Raw genomic sequence first — 12,438 nt, 5'->3', positions numbered from 1 at the left:
ACGAGCGCAGTCAGACCAGGAAGTACATATCTGGTGTCTGGCCTGACAGTTGATGAATGTGCAACTGCACTCCTAACCTGGTTATTCCGAGTTCTTCCAATGATAGGGGCTATTTGCTGAACTTCTCAGGTCTAGGGGTCCCGCTAGTAATATAATATGGATTTGAAACATTTATGTACATATAAGTAAGTGTCTTATATCAGCTGAAAGCTTAAATTGTTAATCTAACTGCACTGTCCGATTTACAATTACAGCGAAAACATGCCATGCCATTGTTTGAGGACAGCGCCCCACATCAAAATATTTTTGCACAGGTTTCATACATTAACAAATAACAATTAAATATTCACTTAGTTTTTGAATATCTTCCTCTGATTTGTCATCCAAAGGGTCCCAGCTATAACATGTTTTGTTAGATAAGAGTTCCACTTGTTCAACACGCAGAGGAAGGAATCCGAAAATCTACCCCTAAACTTTGTTTCAACAAGTCAAAATATGTTTCTATCTACTCCTCAGATACCCTAAAAAGTAATCAAACTATAATATTTCTTACGGAAAGAAGTATGTTCAATAGGAAACCGATTTTAGCAGGTGCGTAATGTCTTCATAGCGTGAGCAAACACGAATTTCCAAGACTGTCCTTCTGCTAAATTAGTTTTTGAAGTTACAAGCCTGAAACCTTGAACATAGACTGCTGACACCCTGTGGAGCTAATTTTCAATATGATCTTTCTCTTGAATTTCTAAGAGGATGGTCTCTCACAAAAAACAATTCTGGTTGGTTTTTCTTTGGATTTTCTCCTACCATATCTATTGTGTTATATTCTCCTACATTATTTTAACATTTCTACAAACTTTAAAGTCTTTCCAATGGTACCAATTATATGCATATCCTGGCTTCAGTGCCTGAGCAACAGGCAGTTTACTTTGGGCATGTCATTCAGACAGGAAGGGGAGAAAAAAGGTGCCTAGCCCAAAGACGTTTTAAAGTCACTGAAATACGATCATTTCTTTCTTGATGCGTTGGCCGACTTGACATAGATAGATGGAGATCATAGACTTAGGGACGAGCCCGGACATATTGTTTAAAGGTTAGGAAAGACATGAAAACTGTGAGGGAGAAAAGTCACAGTTATATATTACGACACTCAAGGACATGGGATTCAGAAACAAGGCAGAGATATGAGGAGTGAAGGGTAAGGTGATTGGCCCTTTATCCTGTGACATACAGTGCCTTCAGAAAGTATTCATACCCCTTGACTTATTCCACATGTTGTGTTACAGCCTGAATTCAACATTTTTTTCAACCATCTACACACAATACCCCATAATGACAAAGTGAAAAGATGTTTGTAGACATTTTTGCTAATGTATTGAAAATGAAATACAGAAATATCTCATTTACATAAGTATTCACACCCCTGGCAACAATTACAGCTGGGAGTCTTTCTGGGAGAGTCTCTGAGAGCTTTGAACACACCTGGATTGTACAATATTTGCATTATTCTTACAAATTCTTCAAGCTCTGTCAAGTTGGTTGTTTATCATTGCTAGAAAGCTATTTTCAAGTCTTGCCTCAAGAACAGTCAATGTCGTCTTGGTAAGCAACTCCAGTATACATTATATATACAAAAGTATGTGGACGTCCCTTCAAATTAGCGGTTCCGGCTATTTCAGCCACACTCCTTGCTGACAGGTGTATAAAATTGAGCACACAGCCATGCAATGTCTATAGACAAACATTGTAGAATGGCCTTAACCGAGGAGCTCAGTGACTTTCAACGTGGCACCGTCATAGGATGTCACCTTTCCAACAAGTCACGAAGTGGAAGGCAACACAAGCACACAGAACGGGACCGCCGAGTGCTGAAGAGCTTAGCCCGTAAATATTGTCTGTCCTTGGTTGCAACACACACTCCGGATCCCAGGAGAATAGTACCTGCCTGAATGCATAGTGCCAACTGTAAAATTTGGTGGAAGGGGAATAATAGTATGGGACTGTTTTTCATGATTCGAGCTTGGCCCCTTAGTTCCAGTCAAGGGAAATCTTAACGCTACAGCATACAATGACATTCTAGACAATTCTGTGCTTACAACTTTGTGGCAACAGTTTGGGGAAAGCCCTTTCCTGTTTCAGCATGACAATGCCCCAGTGCACAAAGCGAGGTCCATATAGAAAAGGTTTGTCGAGATTGATGTGGAGGAACTTGACTGGCCTGCACAGAGCCCTGACCTACAGACTTCATGTAGTGAATATTTGGTCTTGTGTTTTATGTTATTATTCTGCTGAAATGTGAACTTGTCTCCCAGTGTCTGTTGGAAAGCAGACTGAACCAGGTTTTCCTCTAGGATTTTGCCTGTGCTTAGCTCTATTCTGTTTCTTTTCATCCTAAAAAACTCCCTAGTCCTTGCTGTGACAAGCATACCCATAACATTATTTAGCCACCACAATGCTTGAAAATATGAAGAGTGGTACTCAGTGATGTGTTGTGTTGGATTTGCCCCAAACATAACACTTTGTATTCAGGACATAAAGTTAATTTCTTTGCCACATTTTTTTCAGTTTTACTTTAGTGCCATATTGCAAACAGGATGCATGTTTTGGAATATTTTTAGGTTAGTATTTAGGTCAGTATTGTGGAGTAACTACAATGTTGTTGATCTGTCCTCAGTTTTCTCCTATCATGGCCATTTAACTCTGTAACTGTTTAAATTCACCATTGGCCTCATGGTGAAATCCCTGAATGGTTTCCTTCCTCTCTGGCAACTGACTAAGGAAGGATGCCTGTATCTTTGTAGCGACTGGATGTATTGATACACCATCCAAATTGTAAATAATATAACTTCACTATGCTCAAAGGGATATTCAATGTCTGTTTTTTTTTACCAATAGGTGACCTTCTCTGCAAGGCATTGGAAAACCTCCTTGGTCTTTGTGGTTGAATCTGCTCGATTGAGGGACCTTACAGATAATTATACAGTGCCTTGCGAAAGTATTCGGCCCCCTTGAACTTTGCGAACTTTTGCCACATTTCAGGCTTCAAACATAAAGATATAAAACTGTATTTTTTTGTGAAGAATCAACAACAAGTGGGACACAATCATGAAGTGGAACGACATTTATTGGATATTTCAAACTTTTTTAACAAATAAAAAACTGAAAAATTGGGCGTGCAAAATTATTCAGCCCCCTTAAGTTAATACTTTGTAGCGCCACCTTTTGCTGCGATTACAGCTGTAAGTCGCTTGGGGTATGTCTCTATCAGTTTTGCACATCGAGAGACTGAAATGTTTTCCCATTGCTCCTTGCAAAACAGCTCGAGCTCAGTGAGGTTGGATGGAGAGCATTTGTGAACAGCAGTTTTCAGTTCTTTCCACAGATTCTCGATTGGATTCAGGTCTGGACTTTGACTTGGCCATTCTAACACCTGGATATGTTTATTTTTGAACCATTCCATTGTAGATTTTGCTTTATGTTTTGGATCATTGTCTTGTTGGAAGACAAATCTCCGTCCCAGTCTCAGGTCTTTTGCAGACTCCATCAGGTTTTCTTCCAGAATGGTCCTGTATTTGGCTCCATCCATCTTCCCATCAATTTTAACCATCTTCCCTGTCCCTGCTGAAGAAAAGCAGGCCCAAACCATGATGCTGCCACCACCATGTTTGACAGTGGGGATGGTGTGTTCAGGGTGATGAACTGTGTTGCTTTTACGCCAAACATAACGTTTTGCATTGTTGCCAAAAAGTAAAATTTTGGTTTCATCTGACCAGAGCACCTTCTTCCACATGTTTGGTGTGTCTCCCAGGTGGCTTGTGGCAAACTTTAAACAACACTTTTTATGGATATCTTTAAGAAATGGCTTTCTTCTTGCCACTCTTCCATAAAGGCCAGATTTGTGCAATATACGACTGATTGTTGTCCTATGGACAGAGTCTCCCACCTCAGCTGTAGATCTCTGCAGTTCATCCAGAGTGATCATGGGCCTCTTGGCTGCATCTCTGATCAGTCTTCTCCTTGTATGAGCTGAAAGTTTAGAGGGACGGCCAGGTCTTGGTAGATTTGCAGTGGTCTGATACTCCTTCCATTTCAATATTATCGCTTGCACAGTGCTCCTTGGGATGTTTAAAGCTTGGGAAATCTTTTTGTATCCAAATCCGGCTTTAAACTTCTTCACAACAGTATCTCGGACCTGCCTGGTGTGTTCCTTGTTCTTCATGATGCTCTCTGCGCTTTTAACGGACCTCTGAGACTATCACAGTGCAGGTGCATTTATACGGAGACTTGATTACACACAGGTGGATTGTATTTATCATCATTAGTCATTTAGGTCAACATTGGATCATTCAGAGATCCTCACTGAACTTCTGGAGAGAGTTTGCTGCACTGAAAGTAAAGGGGCTGAATAATTTTGCATGCCCAATATTTCAGTTTTTGATTTGTTAAAAAAGTTTGAAATATCTAATAAATGTCGTTCCACTTCATGATTGTGTCCCACTTGTTGTTGATTCTTCACAAAAAAATACAGTTTTATATCTTTATGTTTGAAGCCTGAAATGTGGCAAAAGGTCGCAAAGTTCAAGGGGGCCGAATACTTTCGCAAGGCACTGTATGTGTGGGGTACAGAGATGAGGAAGTCATAAAAAAAAGAATGTTAAACACTATTATTACACAGAGTGAGTCCATGCAACTTATTATGTGACTTGTTAAGCACATTTTTACACCTGCACTTATTTAGGCTTCCTATAACAAAGTGATTGAATACTTATTGACTCAAGACATTTCAAAATTAATTTGTAAACATTTCTAAAACATAATTCCACTTTAACATTATGGGGTATTGTGTGTAGGCCAGCGACACAAAATCTCAATTTAATAAAGTCTAAATTCAGGCTGTAACACAAAAATGTGGAAAATGTCCAGGGGTGTGAATACTTTCTGAAGGTACTGTACCTCATCATCACCCTGAGGCACTGAGAGACTGTGTAAGTTCCTCGGCATACACATCACGGACAAACTGAAATGGTCCACCCACACAGACAGCGTGGTGAACAAGGCGCAACAGCGCCCCTTCAAACTCAGGAGGCTGAAGAAATTTGGCTTGTCACCTAAAACCATCACAAACTTTTACAGATGCACAATCACAATGTATCCCCGCCTGGTACTGCAACTGCAAGGCCCTCAACCGCAAGGCTCTCCAGAGGGTGGTGCAGTCTGCACAACCTATCACCGAGGGCAAACTACCTGCCCTCCAGGACACCTACATCACCCGATGTCACAGGAAGGCCAAAAATATCATCAAGGACAACAACCACCTGAGCCACTGCCTGCTCACTCCGCTATCATCCAAAAGGCGAGGTCAGTATGGGTGCATCAAAGCTGGGACCGAGAGTCTGAAAAACAACTTCTATCTCAAGGCCATCAGACTGTTAAACAGCCATCACTGACATTGAGAGGCTGCTGCCAACATACAGACTCAAATCACTGGCCACTTTAATAAATTGATTTAATAAAGGTATCACTAGTCACTTTAAACTATGCCACTTTAATAATGTTTACATATCCTACATTACTCTTTCCGTATGTCCATACTGTATTTTAAACCATCTATTGCATCTTGCCTATGCCGCATGGTCAACGCGCATCCATATTGTCACTTGTGCTCCCTCTCCGGCCTCTAGGTCACCAGGCTGCTCATTATGGTGCACACCTGTCACCAGCCTTATGCGCATAATGACACTCACCTGGACTCCATCACCTCCTTGATTACCTGCCCTTTATATGTCACTCCCTTTGGTTTCTTCCCCAGTCGTCATTGTTTCCTGTATCTGGCTCATGTCGGTGCGCTGTTCGTGTTTCTTGTTTTGTCCATTTATTAATTAAATGTATTCACTACCCAAGTGTCAGCGTACGTCGTTACACATATATTTATATGTACATATTCTTATTCCATCTGCTTACATTGTGTGTATAAGGTAGTCGTTGTGAATTTGTTAGATATTACTGCACTGTCAGAACTAGAAGCACAAGAATTTTGTTACACTTGCATTAACATTTGCTAACCATGTGTATGTGACCAATAACATTTTATTTGACTTTCACAGCATTTCAAATATTCTAGTATTTTTCAATAGTCCTCTTGTCACTTTAAATCATTGCCAGAAAGAGAGAGAAGGGGAGAGAGAGAGAGAGCAAGAGATAAAAGAAAAGGTGAGGTGTTTTAGAAGAAATGCCATTGATTTAGCCCCAAGGCATATGTAGCTGTGACAATAAAGGGCTTTTGCCCCACTTTTCAGGATCATATTCATTATCTCCAGCACCAAACCAGTGTCTACATATGTGAAAACAGCACGTTTCTAAGATCTGTGGTTAAAAAGATCAGAAGAAAGGTCCTAAAAAATGCTTCTCTGTGACATCACAGGGTAGGTTAAAAAGTTTTAAAAAATGATTTTCAAAACCTTGCTCCCCATATCACCGCAAATCACAGTCTTTGTGAATAACTGTTTTTAAAATGTTTTAACTTTATATTTTTTTGCTCAATTTTCATACATGTAGACACGGGTATTGTGCTGGAGATAATAAAAATGAGGTTGAAAATGGCTGGAATTGCCCTTTAACCAACTAGATTTGAGGTCAGACATGGAGAAGGGGTTATAGTGACCAGAGTAGGTTAATTAAAACCTGCTAATTTAATATGAGCAGTAGGGACATGGCCATTAGCAACACCCTGCTAGACTGAGTCTGAACCCTATTGGATAAGAGGGCAATAAAGACCAAGCGATAAACATGGAGTCTATTGGGAATCAATAGGTGGTAATAAAAAAGCTAACCCCAAAAAGCTAATGTCACGTTGTATTTTTTTAATTTAACATTTATTTAACAAGGCAAGTCAGTTAAGAACAAATTCTTATTTACAATGACGGCCTACCCTGGCCAAACCATAACCCGGACGATGCTGGGCCAATGTTGCGCCGCCCTATGGGATCAATGTTCCTCAATAGTAGCAGCGGACTCAATACCACTCAATAATGAACAAAGTGTTTGGCATCCTCGTCACACTCTCTCTCTGGGAAAAGCTGGAATCCAATAACTAAATTCCTCCTTCCCTTTTTTCTTTCAGACTTTCTTTTTCCATATTCTGGAAGGTTCCATTCAGGGACCATTGTCAATCTGCCTCTGGCTGAATGGATTCTAAACAGTGCCTCCCTCCTTTAATGGATGAGGACAGGCTGGCCTGGCCATTCTCTCTCCAAACACAATTATCCATGGACCATGGGCTGGCCATGCCTGGCCCAGCCACAGCCTCATCCAGGACCAGCCTCCAGCCCTCCAGCTTTAAGAAGTCCCCCTCTTTAGCCTTATTTTTGTCCAACAGCAACTAATGCGTGTCATTTGTAAAAATCACCTTTTCTTCCTCCACGATAGGATCTGGCCCATATGGCACTGGGGAGATGTGTCATTGTGAATGTCCCACTGGGAAACAAACTGTGGGAAAAAAGGATTGGAGAGACTTGGAATAGGAGGGCTTAAGTTTTTGTGGACCTTTTTAAATGGAAAAATGGAAAAACCAACCACAGCAACAATACACAACAATATTTAATGGTTCCTATCCTGTAAGTGATCACTCTTCCAGACTTCATTTTCAAGTGAGAATATCCTGAGTAACTAATCATTCAGAGTCAAGATTCTCATATCAAACAGCTTTGCATTGCTGCAGTGGGATTTGTATTTAAATACTGGTCAATATTACAGTAAGAAAGCTACACATATAAGTCATTACAGGAAGGAAACAATTTGCTATGTTACTAGGTTTAGTAATGCATGAATAATGTAGAAGGTTTTTATGTATACTGTATAACTGTATAAGAAAACACGTGCTGGATGGACACTTTACACCCCTGGCAGGATACATTTCTCAGGCCTTCCTTTGTTCTCACATACAGCTTTTTACATGATTCAAAATTTGAGTAAATTGTAAAAAGAGGAAGGTTATATCAATGGAGCCTGCATGCCTTGAAAGAGGATGGAGACAGCTTTATATGATTAAAATTGACTGGCACATAGAAGCGACATACACACCCTCCCATAACAGATATTGAGGGCCCCCTTGGGAGGCAGGCTCAGGTTTCACTCAGACATACTGAATGAGAAGGGCAGTAAAGCAGGAGACTCCCTGCACAATCAATCCTGATCCATTGACGAGTGTGTGTGTGTGTGTGTGTGTGTGTGTGTGTGTGTGTGTGTGTGTGTGTGTGTTTCTACCAGAGTAGCAACAGTGGGCAATTCCCCCAGTGTGCTCCTTCGGAACTCTCTAGCACCTCCACTCCCTCTACTGGTGTGGAAATAAATATTTATCACATCACCTTGAAGACTAGACACACACACAGAAAGAGGCACGATGACAACTGCTTCCCTCTTTGGAGAGGACGAAAACAAAAGGAAATGGAACAGACACAAAACAGTGAGAGCCAGTGGATGCCGGACAAAAGGAATGCAAATACAAGCCCTCAAATAACTCAGTTGTTGGTAAAGTTACTAGCACAGGAATGAGAGAGTTAAACCTAGTGACGATTAGAAATACATGGTATTGACAGAGACAAGGAAAATGGCTACTCTCCTCTTCGTTTCTCAGCACCCACAGAGAAATCCACAAAACGTTGGACAATTTGTCACTTGGTCTGTCTTATTCCTTATTGGACTCTGTAAACTGTGCCTGAACTGAATACATACAGCCGAGATTTCCAACCTTTTATTTTCTAAGGACCAACATTTTATCTATTCACTACAAAGCATCTTCCCAGATAGCATTTCTTATTATGGGTACCGCTTAGGAATGACGGACAGATCTTTGGTAATATATTAATCTTATAATTCCAGTGTCAGTAGGTTAAATCATTATCTGCAGTGTGATCAACTTCTAGCCACAGTTAATGTTGTGCTCCTTATTAGGAAAGTCAGAGGTGTGAGCAGTGTTCTCCGGAGTCTTATTACCTTAATATCTCTCCCACTCCATCACTCTTTCCCACTTCCACCCCATCCCTCGCTCTTAACCCCACACTCTTTCTATGTCTCTGTCTCCATCCCAATCTCTACCCCTCTCTAGGTTTCATTTCAACCACATCCCTCTCCCTAACCCTTCCTTTTAGGATTCTCTATTTGTCTCTGTCCTACTCTTTATCTCTCTGTCTCTCAGTCTTAGTCCCAAACCCATCAGTCGATTTCTCTCTTTGTGTCTATATGTCTGTCTCCCCACCTCTCTCCATCTCCACCTCTCCTCACATCCATCTCTCTTTCCCAGCAAACCAAAATTGGTTCTGTGTGTGAGAGTTCCAAGAACATTTGTTCGGTCAGGGCAAATGTTAGCAGAACACAACAACTGTCCAGTCGTGCTGATGATTATAACGTGTTTGTATAAAACATTTGCCTGATGTTGCAAGAACGTTCCTAGAACATTTCATTAAGTTGTGGGAACATTGTGTGGACATCACAAAATATATATTCCCAAAACACAAAATCTGTCCAGTTGTGCGGATGATTCTATGTTTCTTTTGGGGTTAAAAAAACATTTACCTGATGTTACAAGAACGTTCCCAGAACACATTTAGTTTGTTCTTGAAAGGTTCTCGGAACAGTTAATTAGGCTGTGGGAACAGTGTGGGTACATTACAAGAGATAGGTTCCCAAAACACAAAATATGCTCAGTTGTGATTAGATTCATACAATGTTTAAGTTAGGTTGCACTGGACATTCTTATAAAGTTGTTACAATGTTGACAGAACACCTGGTCTAAGTTCTTTAAAGGTTCCCAGAAATGTTTATTACGTTATGGGAATTGTCTGGGATGTTGCAATAATATTATTTTGCTATTCACGTAGGTTGCAAAGAACATTCCCACGATGTTGCACAATGTTCCACAGTCAGATTTTTATGACGTCCATAGGTATTCCTCTAGTCTCTCAAAGCACTTCATGATGACGGAAGTGAGTGCTACAGGGCGATAGTCATTTAGCTTAGTTACCTTCGTTTTCTTGGAAACAGGAACAATGGTGGCCCTCTTGAAGCATGTGGGAACAGCAGACTGGGATAAGGATTGATTGAATATGTCCGTAAACACACCAACTAACTGGTCTGTGCATGCTCTGAGGACGCAGCTGGGGATGCCGTCTGGGCCGGCAGCCTTGCGAGGGTTAACACGTTTAAATGTTTTACTCACTTTGGCTGCAGTGAAGGAGAGCCCGCAGGTTTTGGTAGCGGGCCATGTCAGTGGCACTGTACTGTTCTCAAAGCGAGCAAAGAAGTTGTTTAGTTTGTCTGGTAGAGACATCGTGGTCCGGGACGGGCCTGGTTTTCCTTTTGTAGTCCGTGATTGACTGTAGACCCTGCCACATACCTCTCGTGTCTGAGCCGTTGATTTGCGACTCTACTTTGTCTCTATACTGACGCTTAGCTTGTTTGATTGCCTTGCGGAGGGAATAGCTACACAGTTTGTATTCGGTCATATTTCCGGTCACCTTGCCCTGATTTAAAGCAGTGGTTCACTCTTTCAGTTTTGCACGAATGCTGCCATCAATCCACGGTTTCTGGTTGGGGAATGTTTTAATAGAGGCTGTGGGTACAACATCACCGATGCACTTGCTAATAAACTCGCTCACCAAATCACCGTATTCATCCTTGTTATTTTTGACACAGTACGGAACATATCCCAGTCCACGTGATCGAAGCAATCTTGAAGCGTGGAATCCGATTGGTTGAACCAGCGTTGAACAGACCTGAGCACTGGCGCTTCCTGTTTTAGCTTCTGTATATAGGCTGGGAGCAACAAAATGGAGTCGTGGTCAGATTTTCCGAAAGGAGGGTTGGGGAGGGCTTTATATGCATCACAGAAGTTAGAATAACAATGATCCAGGGTTTTGCCAGCCCGGGTCGCGCATTCGATATGCTGATACAATTTAGGGAGCCTTGTTTTCAGATTAGCCTTGTTAAAATCCCCAGCTACAATAAATGCAGCCTCAGGATATGTGGTTTCCAGTTTACATAGAGTCAAATTAAGTTCTTGGAAACCACATATCCTGAGGCTGCATTTATTGTTGCTGGGGATTTTAACAAGACTAATCAGTTAAGAACAAATTATTATTTACAATGACGGCCTGCTCCAGCCAAACCCGGACGACGCCAATTATGCACCACTCTATTGGACTCCCAATCACGGTCAGATATAATGCAGCCTGGATTCGAAGGGACTGCAGTGCCTTAGACCGCTGCGACAGTCGGGATCCCAAGTATTCAGATCCCTTGACATTTTCCACATTTTATTACATTACTGCCTTATTCTAAAATTCATTACATTTTTCCCTCATCAATCTACACACAATACCCCATAATTACAAAGTGAAAATACAGGTTTAAAGATTTAAACATAAAAAACAACAATACCTTATTTACATATACAGTGGGGCAAAAAAGTATTTAGTCAGTTGTATTTAGTAAGTTCTCCCACTTAAAAAGATGAGAGAGGCCTGTAATTTTCATCATAGGTACACTTCAACTATGACAGAGAAAGAAAAAAAATCCAGAGAAAGAAAAAAAATCCAGAAAATCACATTGTAGGATTTTTAATGAATTTATTTGCAAATGATGGTGGAAAATAAGTATTTGGTCAATACCAAAAGTTTATCTCAATACTTTGTTATATACCCTTTGTTGGCAATGACAGAGGTCAAATGTTTTCTGTAAGTCTTCACAAGGTTTTCACACACTGTTGGTGGTATTTTGGCCCATTCCTCCATGCAGATATCCTCTAGAGCAGTGATGTTTTGGGGCTGTTTCTGGGCAACACGGACTTTCAACTCCCTCCAAAGATTTTCTATGGGGTTGAGATCTGGAGACTGGCTAGGCCACTCCAGGACCTTGAAATGCTTCTTACGAAGCCACTCCTTCGTTGATCATTGTCATGCTGAAAGACCCAGCCACGTTTCATCTTCAATGCCCTTGCTGATGGAAGGGGGTTTTCACTCAAAATCTCACGATACATGGTCCCATTCATTCTTTCCTTTACACGGATCAGTCGTCCTGGTCCCTTTGCAGAAAAACAGCCCCAAAGCATGATGTTTCCACCCCCATGCTTCACAGTAGGTATGGTGTTCTTTGTATGCAATTCAGCATTCTTTGTCTTCCAAACACGACAAGTTGAGTTTTTACCAAAAAGTTATATTTTGGTTTCATCTGACCATATGACATTCTCCCAATCTTCTTCTGGATCATCCAAATGCTCTCTAGCAAACTTCAGACGGGCCTGGACATGTGCTGGCTTAAGCAGGGGTACATGTCTGGCACTGCAGGATTTGAGTCCCTGGCGGCATAGTGTGTTACTGATGGTAGGCTTTGTTACTTTGGTCCCAGCTCTCTGCAGGTCATTCACTAGGTGCCCCCGTGTGGTTCTGG

The 12,438-nt window shown here is 41.2% G+C and overlaps 1 protein-coding gene across 1 annotated transcript in view; it reads right to left on the bottom strand.

The window, feature by feature from the left end:
* Positions 1-12,438, bottom strand: part of LOC139419498 (LHFPL tetraspan subfamily member 7 protein-like) — a 180,344-nt gene that overhangs the window by 58,127 nt on the left and 109,779 nt on the right. The gene's annotated exons all lie outside the window — the stretch shown is intronic.

Source organism: Oncorhynchus clarkii, chromosome 10 (assembly GCF_045791955.1).
Source record: "Oncorhynchus clarkii lewisi isolate Uvic-CL-2024 chromosome 10, UVic_Ocla_1.0, whole genome shotgun sequence".
NCBI classification, from domain to species: Eukaryota; Metazoa; Chordata; class Actinopteri; order Salmoniformes; family Salmonidae; genus Oncorhynchus; species Oncorhynchus clarkii.
Note: the sequence above shows the minus strand (reverse complement) of the source record. Positions and strands in the feature narration are given on the sequence as shown.